Below are 12,057 nucleotides of genomic sequence, written 5' to 3'. Positions count from 1 at the left end.
ATTGAACATTTCACAGCTCGTGTTATATCTTATAAGTAATAGCAAGTATTTAAATCTCGCAAACATAGGGCAAATAATATAAGGAGAATAGGAAGGACAATGTACATTGAAGTTCAGAAGCAAACTCATTCCCGAAGGCCATAACTTTTACGAACTGACATTTTACTAAATTAAAGATTTACAGCAAATAATCAAAATATTCTACAGTTCAAATTAGTATTCATATTAATCACAACTGGGCACCATAAACCTCGTAAACATGACTCCGGCAGCGGCTGCCCGTCGTGCAGGTAACATTAGAGTAATCTTCAAACAGCAATTAATCTAAAACAAAAACGAGGTACCATTTACACTCTTGTATACACAAAAATTTTACACAATATTAGCTACTTAAATGAGGTTAACGCTCGAACGAACTTCATGACTTCTAGTTTATTTTACCAACTGACCTAAAAATTAAAACAGGGCGAAACAACCTTGGCCAGAGTTTATTAAAATAAAAAAGTGCTTAACAAAAATAAAGTCGTAAAGGGACAACTGTACTATTAAAGATGAACACACAATGAAATTTCTCTTAAAACCTTCAGTACCGAATAACAGATCTGAAGTTTCACAGCTGAACATTACGGTGCTTTTGCCTTAAGGCAGTTCACAAGAATAAAGACAACGCTATCTTAAGAAATGCACCAAAATTACAAAACTCAGTTCTCTTTACTTAACCAACCGGGGTGACAGGCGCCACTGAAAGTTAATACTAACCGGACATCACACATTCCTTCCCATGAGATAGCAAGAACGGATGTAGCAACTCCTTGGATTTTGTTCCCACACAGATTTCCATCCACCGCGGAGCCAGGTGGAAATTTCAAACTAAGGATCAGCACCTCCTTCCATGTCACGGGGATCTTGTGGTTCCAACAGTCAAGGAAATATCTGACCTAGCCTCCCTGACCAGGCTAGAATTTGATGTTTACATCCACGTTGCACCCGAGCTCTGATGTACATTTCGAGCTTTACCGCAAAGAGCAAACTGCAACACGTGCAAATGATTTCACCGATACGGCCCTTATATCATACGTTGTTACGGAGTCTTTTTTCACAAAGTGAGATGACAGTCAAAGAACTGACTGCCGACGCAATTCCCACAACTTCACAGATGCAAGCCGGAAGTCAACTGCCACAAGACAGTCTCTTCTACCGCTCTTGAAGGCATCGCACAGCCCCTCCCAGCCGAGAGGCAGAATTTGCGTTACAGAGGTAACCAACCTCTTTGATATCAATGGAGACTTTGAAAATCTTTTGTTATCATTTCTCCGCTGCCTGTAGAAATGTGGTGATTTCGGTGTGGTTTACATATGTGTTTTCATTGATTGGTGCGGCGCCGTTGCTGCTATATCAGTTGCTGCAACTGCAATTGTTGGAGCGCTGTATGCCACCTTTGCTCCTGCCACCTTTAATGTCCTCCTGGATCAAATCTATTGAATCCTGCTCCAGGGTATTATCTGGAATTGTAATTAATTTTTCGTGAATACTAATAGGCAGTTCAGTCTTCAAAATCCGCAACAACATCTTTATGGGCTACGGGATACCCAGTAGTGACTTCTGATAATGTATCTTGCTTTGAAACGTATGTTTCCGGGTTAAGAAATTCTTTCCTAAGTTGTTCTTGGATGCACTCTGACCAATGACTGGCCAGTATAGTTTCATCAAACTGATTGTACTTGTAATTCTCAGCAGTTTCAGTCGCCCACAGGGCTACCTGACCCTATATAAGCTGTGGCGAACTAAATCTTCTGCCTTTCGCTCCAGGACTTGGGCAGTAAACCCCAAAAGCTTTTATAAAAAAAACTGGGTGTGGAGACTCTTTTCAAGTGAAAAAGCCTTGAATTGCCAATACTTCAATAAACTTTCTTCTGTAAGTAGAGCTCTCACGGAGTGTGCTGCTCCCACCAACTGAGTAGTATATTCTGTGTGCAGACTAACATCGGCTGCCTCATCGCGACCAGGTCGGTAATAGGGACTGGTTGCTTCATATTTTTTATGTGCGCAGGTATAACTGGTGACCCATCCTGCGACTGTCTAGCCGTGACTTCGCGATTCAAGTATGTGTCCTGAGCAGAAGTGCTGTCACACCATTCGGGAATGTGATGGTCTAATACACGCTTTATGTGTTCTTAGTCACTCCAGATAGTTTCACACGCAGTAGCCGATTCAGGCGATGCTTCGGCACCGGATCACTGTACCATATCTTCCCATTTAGTATTCAGTTTTTCATTGAGAAAGTCTGTCCTTTTTATCTAACCCTTTTGTGAATTAATTGAGCCCCTAGGTACTTCCGCATCACTTTTTCGGCTTCAGGATCTGGAGTTTCAACTCTCTGAGACAGCTTCTGCACTGTACTTTCAACAGTGGTTTGAGCTGTTTGCAGTGGCTGATAACCACTTGCTAATTTCTTTACGGCTTCAAGTGTGCGCTCGTGAGTTTCCTTTAGGCCTGAAAGTTCAGTTGAAATATTTTACAGACTGGTATCTATACGATTTTCTAACTCTTTGTCACATTCTTCCATTCGCATTACCAATTCTTTGTCATGATCTGCAAGGGTTGCATTTATTTGCGTGGCATTCTCTTTCTTACGCTCCGTAAGTGTGACATTTGTCATGTCTGTAATTTTCTTAAAATAACTCCACAAACTGATCTACATTTACACTGGTTTCCGCTATTTCTTCACTAAGCGATGACTGTGAATTTAATTCTTGTTCAGAAACGTTGAGGTTCATCTCCTCTGTTGTATCAGCACTGCTGCCCCCATAGACATGAGATTTAGAATTTATTTCATCTACGGTATCCACTAATACAATCATTCCGATCTTTCTTATGCCACACGATAATCGACATTACTTAAAACTGTCTCGTGATACAGATATTAAATATTACGACTACTACATGCAACAAATTTATTTCAACATGTGGTTAAGCACGATGGATGCTACTATCTGAAATAACAGAAAACCATCTCATAGCCATCTTACATTTCGAGCTTTACCGCAAAGAGCAAACTGCAACACGTGCAAATGATTTCACTGATACGGCCCTTATATCATACGTTGTTACGGGGGCTGACAGTCAAAGAGCTGACTGCCGACGCAATTCCCACAACTTCACAGATGCAAGCCGGAAGTCAACTGCCACAAGACAGTCTCTTCTACCGCTCTTGAAGGCATCGCACAGCCCCTCCCAGCCGAGAGGCAGAATATGCGTTACAGAGGTAACCAACCTCTTTGATATCAATGGAGACTTTGAAAATCTTTTGTTATCATTTCTCCGCTGCCTGTAGAAATGTGGTGATTTCGGTGTGGTTTACATATGTGTTTTCATTGATTGGTGCGCCGCCGTTGCTGCTATATCAGTTGCTGCAACTGCAATTGTTGGAGCGCTGTATGTCACCTTTGCTCCTGCCACCTTTAATGTCCTCCTGGATCAAATCTATTGAATCCTGCTCCAGGGTATTATCTGGAATTGTAATTAATTTTTCGTGAATACTAATAGGCAGTTCAGTATTCAAAATCCGCAACAACATCTTTATGGGCTGCGGGATACCCAGTAGTGACTTCTGATCATGTATTCCTTGAAGTATTTCCTCAATCTATCTTGCTTTGAAACGTATGTTTCCGGGTTAAGAAATTCTTTCCTAAGTTGTTCTTGGATGCACTCTGACCAATGACTGGCCAGGATAGTTTCATCAAACTGATTGTACTTGTAATTCTCAGCTGTTTCAGTCGCCCACAGGGCTACCTGACCCTATATAAGCTGTGGCGAACTAAATCTTCTGCCTTTCGCTCCAGGACTTGGGCAGTAAACCCCAAAAGCTTTTATAAAAAAAACTGGGTGTGGAGACTCTTTTCAAGTGAAAAGCCTTGAATTGCCAATACTTTAATAAACTTTCTTCTGTAAGTAGAGCTCTCACGGAGTGTGCTGCTCCCACCAACTGAGTAGTATATTCTGTGTGCAGACTAACATCGGCTGCCTCATCGCGACCAGGTCGGTAATAGGGACTGGTTGCTTCATATTTTTTATGTGCGCAGGTATAACTGGTGTCCCATCCTGCGACTGTCTAGCCGTGACTTCGCGATTCAAGTATGTGTCCTGAGCAGAAGTGCTGTCACACCATTCGGGAATGTGATGGTCTAATACACGCTTTATGTGTTCTTAGTCACTCCAGATAGTTTCACACGCAGTAGCCGATTCAGGCGATGCTTCGGCACCGGATCACTGTATCATATCTTCCCATTTAGTATTCAGTTTTTCATTGAGAAAGTCTGTCCTTTTTATCTAACCCTTTTGTGAATTAATTGAGCCCCTAGGTACTTCCGCATCACTTTTTCGGCTTCAGGCTCTGGAGTTTCAACTCTCTGAGACAGCTTCTGCACTGTACTTTCAACAGTGGTTTGAGCTGTTTGCAGTGGCTGATAACCACTTGCTAATTTCTTTACGGCTTCAAGTGTGCGCTCGTGAGTTTCCTTTAGACCTGAAAGTTCAGTTGAAATACTTTACAGACTGGTATCTATACGATTTTCTAACTCTTTGTCACATTCTTCCATTCGCATTACCAATTCTTTGTCATGATCTGCAAGGGTTGCATTTATTTGCGTGGCATTCTCTTTCTTACGCTCCGTAAGTGTGACATTTGTCATGTCTGTAATTTTCTTAAAATAACTCCACAAACTGATCTACATTTACACTGGTTTCCGCTATTTCTTCACTAAGCGATGACTGTGAATTTAATTCTTGTTCAGAAACGTTGAGGTTCATCTCCTCTGTTGTATCAGCACTGCTGCCCCCATAGACATGAGATTTAGAATTTATTTCATCTACGGTATCCACTAATACAATCATTCCGATCTTTCTTATGCCACACGATAATCGACATTACTTAAAACTGTCTCGGGATACAGATATTAAATATTACGACTACTACATGCAACAAATTTATTTCAACATGTGGTTAAGCACGATGGATGCTACTATCTGAAATAACAGAAAACCATCTCATAGCCATCTTACATTTCGAGCTTTACCGCAAAGAGCAAACTGCAACACGTGCAAATGATTTCACTGATACGGCCCTTATATCATACGTTGTTACGGGGGCTGACAGTCAAAGAGCTGACTGCCGACGCAATTCCCACAACTTCACAGATGCAAGCCGGAAGTCAACTGCCACAAGACAGTCTCTTCTACCGCTCTTGAAGGCATCGCACAGCCCCTCCCAGCCGAGAGGCAGAATATGCGTTACAGAGGTAACCAACCTCTTTGATATCAATGGAGACTTTGAAAATCTTTTGTTATCATTTCTCCGCTGCCTGTAGAAATGTGGTGATTTCGGTGTGGTTTACATATGTGTTTTCATTGATTGGTGCGCCGCCGTTGCTGCTATATCAGTTGCTGCAACTGCAATTGTTGGAGCGCTGTATGCCACCTTTGCTCCTGCCACCTTTAATGTCCTCCTGGATCAAATCTATTGAATCCTGCTCCAGGGTATTATCTGGAATTGTAATTAATTTTTCGTGAATACTAATAGGCAGTTCAGTATTCAAAATCCGCAACAACATCTTTATGGGCTGCGGGATACCCAGTAGTGACTTCTGATCATGTATTCCTTGAAGTATTTCCTCAATCTATCTTGCTTTGAAACGTATGTTTCCGGGTTAAGAAATTCTTTCCTAAGTTGTTCTTGGATGCACTCTGACCAATGACTGGCCAGGATAGTTTCATCAAACTGATTGTACTTGTAATTCTCAGCTGTTTCAGTCGCCCACAGGGCTACCTGACCCTATATAAGCTGTGGCGAACTAAATCTTCTGCCTTTCGCTCCAGGACTTGGGCAGTAAACCCCAAAAGCTTTTATAAAAAAAACTGGGTGTGGAGACTCTTTTCAAGTGAAAAGCCTTGAATTGCCAATACTTTAATAAACTTTCTTCTGTAAGTAGAGCTCTCACGGAGTGTGCTGCTCCCACCAACTGAGTAGTATATTCTGTGTGCAGACTAACATCGGCTGCCTCATCGCGACCAGGTCGGTAATAGGGACTGGTTGCTTCATATTTTTTATGTGCGCAGGTATAACTGGTGTCCCATCCTGCGACTGTCTAGCCGTGACTTCGCGATTCAAGTATGTGTCCTGAGCAGAAGTGCTGTCACACCATTCGGGAATGTGATGGTCTAATACACGCTTTATGTGTTCTTAGTCACTCCAGATAGTTTCACACGCAGTAGCCGATTCAGGCGATGCTTCGGCACCGGATCACTGTATCATATCTTCCCATTTAGTATTCAGTTTTTCATTGAGAAAGTCTGTCCTTTTTATCTAACCCTTTTGTGAATTAATTGAGCCCCTAGGTACTTCCGCATCACTTTTTCGGCTTCAGGCTCTGGAGTTTCAACTCTCTGAGACAGCTTCTGCACTGTACTTTCAACAGTGGTTTGAGCTGTTTGCAGTGGCTGATAACCACTTGCTAATTTCTTTACGGCTTCAAGTGTGCGCTCGTGAGTTTCCTTTAGACCTGAAAGTTCAGTTGAAATACTTTACAGACTGGTATCTATACGATTTTCTAACTCTTTGTCACATTCTTCCATTCGCATTACCAATTCTTTGTCATGATCTGCAAGGGTTGCATTTATTTGCGTGGCATTCTCTTTCTTACGCTCCGTAAGTGTGACATTTGTCATGTCTGTAATTTTCTTAAAATAACTCCACAAACTGATCTACATTTACACTGGTTTCCGCTATTTCTTCACTAAGCGATGACTGTGAATTTAATTCTTGTTCAGAAACGTTGAGGTTCATCTCCTCTGTTGTATCAGCACTGCTGCCCCCATAGACATGAGATTTAGAATTTATTTCATCTACGGTATCCACTAATACAATCATTCCGATCTTTCTTATGCCACACGATAATCGACATTACTTAAAACTGTCTCGGGATACAGATATTAAATATTACGACTACTACATGCAACAAATTTATTTCAACATGTGGTTAAGCACGATGGATGCTACTATCTGAAATAACAGAAAACCATCTCATAGCCATCTTACATTTCGAGCTTTACCGCAAAGAGCAAACTGCAACACGTGCAAATGATTTCACTGATACGGCCCTTATATCATACGTTGTTACGGGGGCTGACAGTCAAAGAGCTGACTGCCGACGCAATTCCCACAACTTCACAGATGCAAGCCGGAAGTCAACTGCCACAAGACAGTCTCTTCTACCGCTCTTGAAGGCATCGCACAGCCCCTCCCAGCCGAGAGGCAGAATATGCGTTACAGAGGTAACCAACCTCTTTGATATCAATGGAGACTTTGAAAATCTTTTGTTATCATTTCTCCGCTGCCTGTAGAAATGTGGTGATTTCGGTGTGGTTTACATATGTGTTTTCATTGATTGGTGCGCCGCCGTTGCTGCTATATCAGTTGCTGCAACTGCAATTGTTGGAGCGCTGTATGCCACCTTTGCTCCTGCCACCTTTAATGTCCTCCTGGATCAAATCTATTGAATCCTGCTCCAGGGTATTATCTGGAATTGTAATTAATTTTTCGTGAATACTAATAGGCAATTCAGTATTCAAAATCCGCAACAACATCTTTATGGGCTGCGGGATACCCAGTAGTGACTTCTGATCATGTATTCCTTGAAGTATTTCCTCAATCTATCTTGCTTTGAAACGTATGTTTCCGGGTTAAGAAATTCTTTCCTAAGTTGTTCTTGGATGCACTCTGACCAATGACTGGCCAGGATAGTTTCATCAAACTGATTGTACTTGTAATTCTCAGCTGTTTCAGTCGCCCACAGGGCTACCTGACCCTATATAAGCTGTGGCGAACTAAATCTTCTGCCTTTCGCTCCAGGACTTGGGCAGTAAACCCCAAAAGCTTTTATAAAAAAAACTGGGTGTGGAGACTCTTTTCAAGTGAAAAGCCTTGAATTGCCAATACTTTAATAAACTTTCTTCTGTAAGTAGAGCTCTCACGGAGTGTGCTGCTCCCACCAACTGAGTAGTATATTCTGTGTGCAGACTAACATCGGCTGCCTCATCGCGACCAGGTCGGTAATAGGGACTGGTTGCTTCATATTTTTTATGTGCGCAGGTATAACTGGTGACCCATCCTGCGACTGTCTAGCCGTGACTTCGCGATTCAAGTATGTGTCCTGAGCAGAAGTGCTGTCACACCATTCGGGAATGTGATGGTCTAATACACGCTTTATGTGTTCTTAGTCACTCCAGATAGTTTCACACGTAGTAGCCGATTCAGGCGATGCTTCGGCACCGGATCACTGTATCATATCTTCGCATTTAGTATTCAGTTTTTCATTGAGAAAGTCTGTCCTTTTTATCTAACCCTTTTGTGAATTAATTGAGCCCCTAGGTACTTCCGCATCACTTTTTCGGCTTCAGGCTCTGGAGTTTCAACTCTCTGAGACAGCTTCTGCACTGTACTTTCAACAGTGGTTTGAGCTGTTTGCAGTGGCTGATAACCACTTGCTAATTTCTTTACGGCTTCAAGTGTGCGCTCGTGAGTTTCCTTTAGACCTGAAAGTTCAGTTGAAATACTTTACAGACTGGTATCTATACGATTTTCTAACTCTTTGTCACATTCTTCCATTCGCATTACCAATTCTTTGTCATGATCTGCAAGGGTTGCATTTATTTGCGTGGCATTCTCTTTCTTACGCTCCGTAAGTGTGACATTTGTCATGTCTGTAATTTTCTTAAAATAACTCCACAAACTGATCTACATTTACACTGGTTTCCGCTATTTCTTCACTAAGCGATGACTGTGAATTTAATTCTTGTTCAGAAACGTTGAGGTTCATCTCCTCTGTTGTATCAGCACTGCTGCCCCCATAGACATGAGATTTAGAATTTATTTCATCTACGGTATCCACTAATACAATCATTCCGATCTTTCTTATGCCACACGATAATCGACATTACTTAAAACTGTCTCGTGATACAGATATTAAATATTACGACTACTACATGCAACAAATTTATCTCAACATGTGGTTAAGCACGATGGATGCTACTATCTGAAATAACAGAAAACCATCTCATAGCCATCTTACCTTTATGTTGCTTAAAAGATGACATCTTCGTCACGACCTTTGTGAGCAATGTAACTTGATAATTTTAGAGTTTTTCCAAACAGAATTTGTAATGATAAGGGACGAGTATGGATCAGTCAACGTTTTGGTTGAAAAATCGTAGCACACGAAATGCGAGCAAACAGACAATGGTTTCCCTTACTTTTTTATTTCCTGTGATGTATTATTGCTTCCTGTCACAGTAGGGATTCCTTCTTTAGACTTTTTCTTACAACTGCTTTTTCGTAGTAATTTCTCTTCAGATAATATGGATGTTTGTTCCAGAATTGAGTATTGTACACGAAACAGGAAAGAACAATATATAATTACAAACAGTAATGGAATTTTTGTCGTGCCCCACGCTGGCCGCCAGATACGGAGCTCCCTTCCTGTCTCTCAGTGAGATTTTTCAACCGAAGGTTTCTCAGAGGGCCGACATAAATTAGTAATTCATAAGATGAGTGATCTTTACCTATGTTAACTGCTGTGACATTGGAGGAACCTACACTGATGATGGAAAATCAACTCTCCAATAGCGCCGTCTGTATTCGCAAGAATTCCTGATACACTGACTCAAACATTACCTTCTTGGGTCCATCATTGCTCTCTCAGTAGACGCCTCACCAGGTGCGTGAGTAGGATGGCAGACATTATTGTTCGAAGGTGGGGACTGATCAAACCCACACAATTTTCTCCATGAGACGTTACGTATAACAAGGGAAATGAACCGATAAAATATCTCACGGGGGTTCTAGCGTCCGACAGGGAATCAGTTAACAAGAATAGCATTCGGTCGTCCCCCGAACTATCTGCCTCCAACATCTCCTATTTGACTGCTGACAAATAAAAAATACAATTCAGAATATGCATATTGTAAAGAGACAGGATGATTGTTCTCGTTAAATAATGAACTCGACAGATTATAGTGAAATAGTTAGGTATTAAGCCAGCAAATCACAATGGATCCTAACTTAAAAGTTATCGGTGCAGATTCACTCGAACGAAAGCCAAGATGGTAGGCCGATGACAAATGAACTAGCCTCTATCATTTTAATAAACTTTTAGACAATGACTAAACTAAAAAATCTTGAACGTTTCTTTAATACTTTTTACTAAAATCTGTTGTCCTGTTTGTCTTTTCGATGACAGCCGGTTTCGTTCGTATTCTGGACATCCTCAGATTGTTAAAACCAACAATGGACATTCTAAGTTTAATTTTAAATAACTTACATGAAATACATGCGGTAGATATAAATAGTGTATATGATGTCCATTGCAGTTTCAGGGCTGAAGTGACATGGCTGAAGCAGAGTGTCTCACGAAAGACGCATGGGATCAGTGCGCGGATCGCGCAGCGCGTTTGCCGGCTATTTCAGACGTTAGCACTTTGCGCGTGGCCCCTACACTGTGTGACTGAGTGTACTGGTGCTTTCTTTTGAGTTTTTTGTCAAGCTTAATCGCTTTAAATATTGTTGCTAGACATCATTATTGCAACTGCGCCGAGTCCGAGACTTTACCGCCCATATGTGGCTTGGCCCGGTCCTCAGACAGAAGCATCGTGCGCGCGTATTTTATACGTTGCTACTAAGTGTGCGGGTGCTTGTTTTCAGTTCCCTGTCGTGTTTCCATTCGGTATGGTATACACGAAGGTTCAAGGAGCGTTTCTTGTGTTGAACTATGCAAAAGTAGAATAGTATTTGGAATGTCGGCTTGAATTCATACGCAAATTTCGCAGTGTGCACATTCTCAATGATTCGACGACACGCAGATCAGTGAAGGAATTTCAAGAGACTGGATCTGGGTTACTCAAACGAAGGCCTAACGAACCAAATGTTTTAACCGAAAATAAATTCAACGAGGTAGGGGAGGCCTTGGAAAGGAGTACGAGAAAATCTCTGCGCCGTTTGACAATTCAGACTGGTGCGTCAAGAGCAAAAGAGAACTGTGCACAAACTGAAAGTGAAACCATACAAAATAGCCGTAGTGCATCAACTGAGGAACTAACACACTATTTCTCCACGTCGTTATTGCGACTGGCTGTTACAATCTATGAACGGTGGGGAAGTTGGTCCTGAGGTGCTCCTTTTTTTATTTCTTTCTTTCTTTCTATCCTTCTTTCTGTCTTCTTTTTATGAAGCACTGTTGCATTTCTCAGGGTGCGTAAATTCTCAGAACAATCTACTTCGGAGCTCTACAAAGCTGATGAGGTACACCAACAACCTCTGCATGATGTAAAAACAGGAGTGTGGCGTGCAAATAATCCAAGACGAATTTTAGCACTAATCTTTTCCCACTAAACAATACGTTCTGACAGATATGTGAACAATATACTGCATCCTTTTTTTCGAGAACTAACACCTAACTAGAAGATATACGATTATTTCATGCAGGACAATGCATGACCACTCATGGCAAATGCCTCTGTGACGGCAACACTAAGTGTTTTCGATTATAGTATGTTGACTGACCTCCTTGTTCTCCAGATCTAAACTTGAGAGGTTTTTATCTTTAGAGAATGTCTCCACACTCTCTAACAGTTGGAAAACATGGTTCGGCTAGACATTTTCCAGACTTCGGTAGACGAAATTCGTTGAGTGTTCAGGAGATGCCAGCTTGCTCGTACAACAGACGGACGTTATTTTGAGCACCAGCTGTAAATAAAGGTAAGGACCCTCCCTCTCCCCTTCCCCCCAGGGCGTCCTTCGTGAGACACCATGATTGGAGTGTTCGTAGAGTGAAGTTGTCGAAAGAAAGAAATTCTCTTTATACAAGTGAGAACTAAAGACAAAACAGACGTCTAGAATACTGAAAAGTGGATACAAAGAAAAGAACGTTCCAGCTTTTTCTGATAGTCATGGAAATTATTGCGCTGAAGTCACAAGTGATTTTCTAAAACCAAAACGCTGCGTCTATT

This window comes from Schistocerca gregaria, chromosome 3, assembly GCF_023897955.1.
Source record: "Schistocerca gregaria isolate iqSchGreg1 chromosome 3, iqSchGreg1.2, whole genome shotgun sequence".
NCBI classification, from domain to species: Eukaryota; Metazoa; Arthropoda; class Insecta; order Orthoptera; family Acrididae; genus Schistocerca; species Schistocerca gregaria.
The sequence above is the reverse complement of the archived record's forward strand: the minus strand, read 5'-3'. Positions refer to the sequence as shown.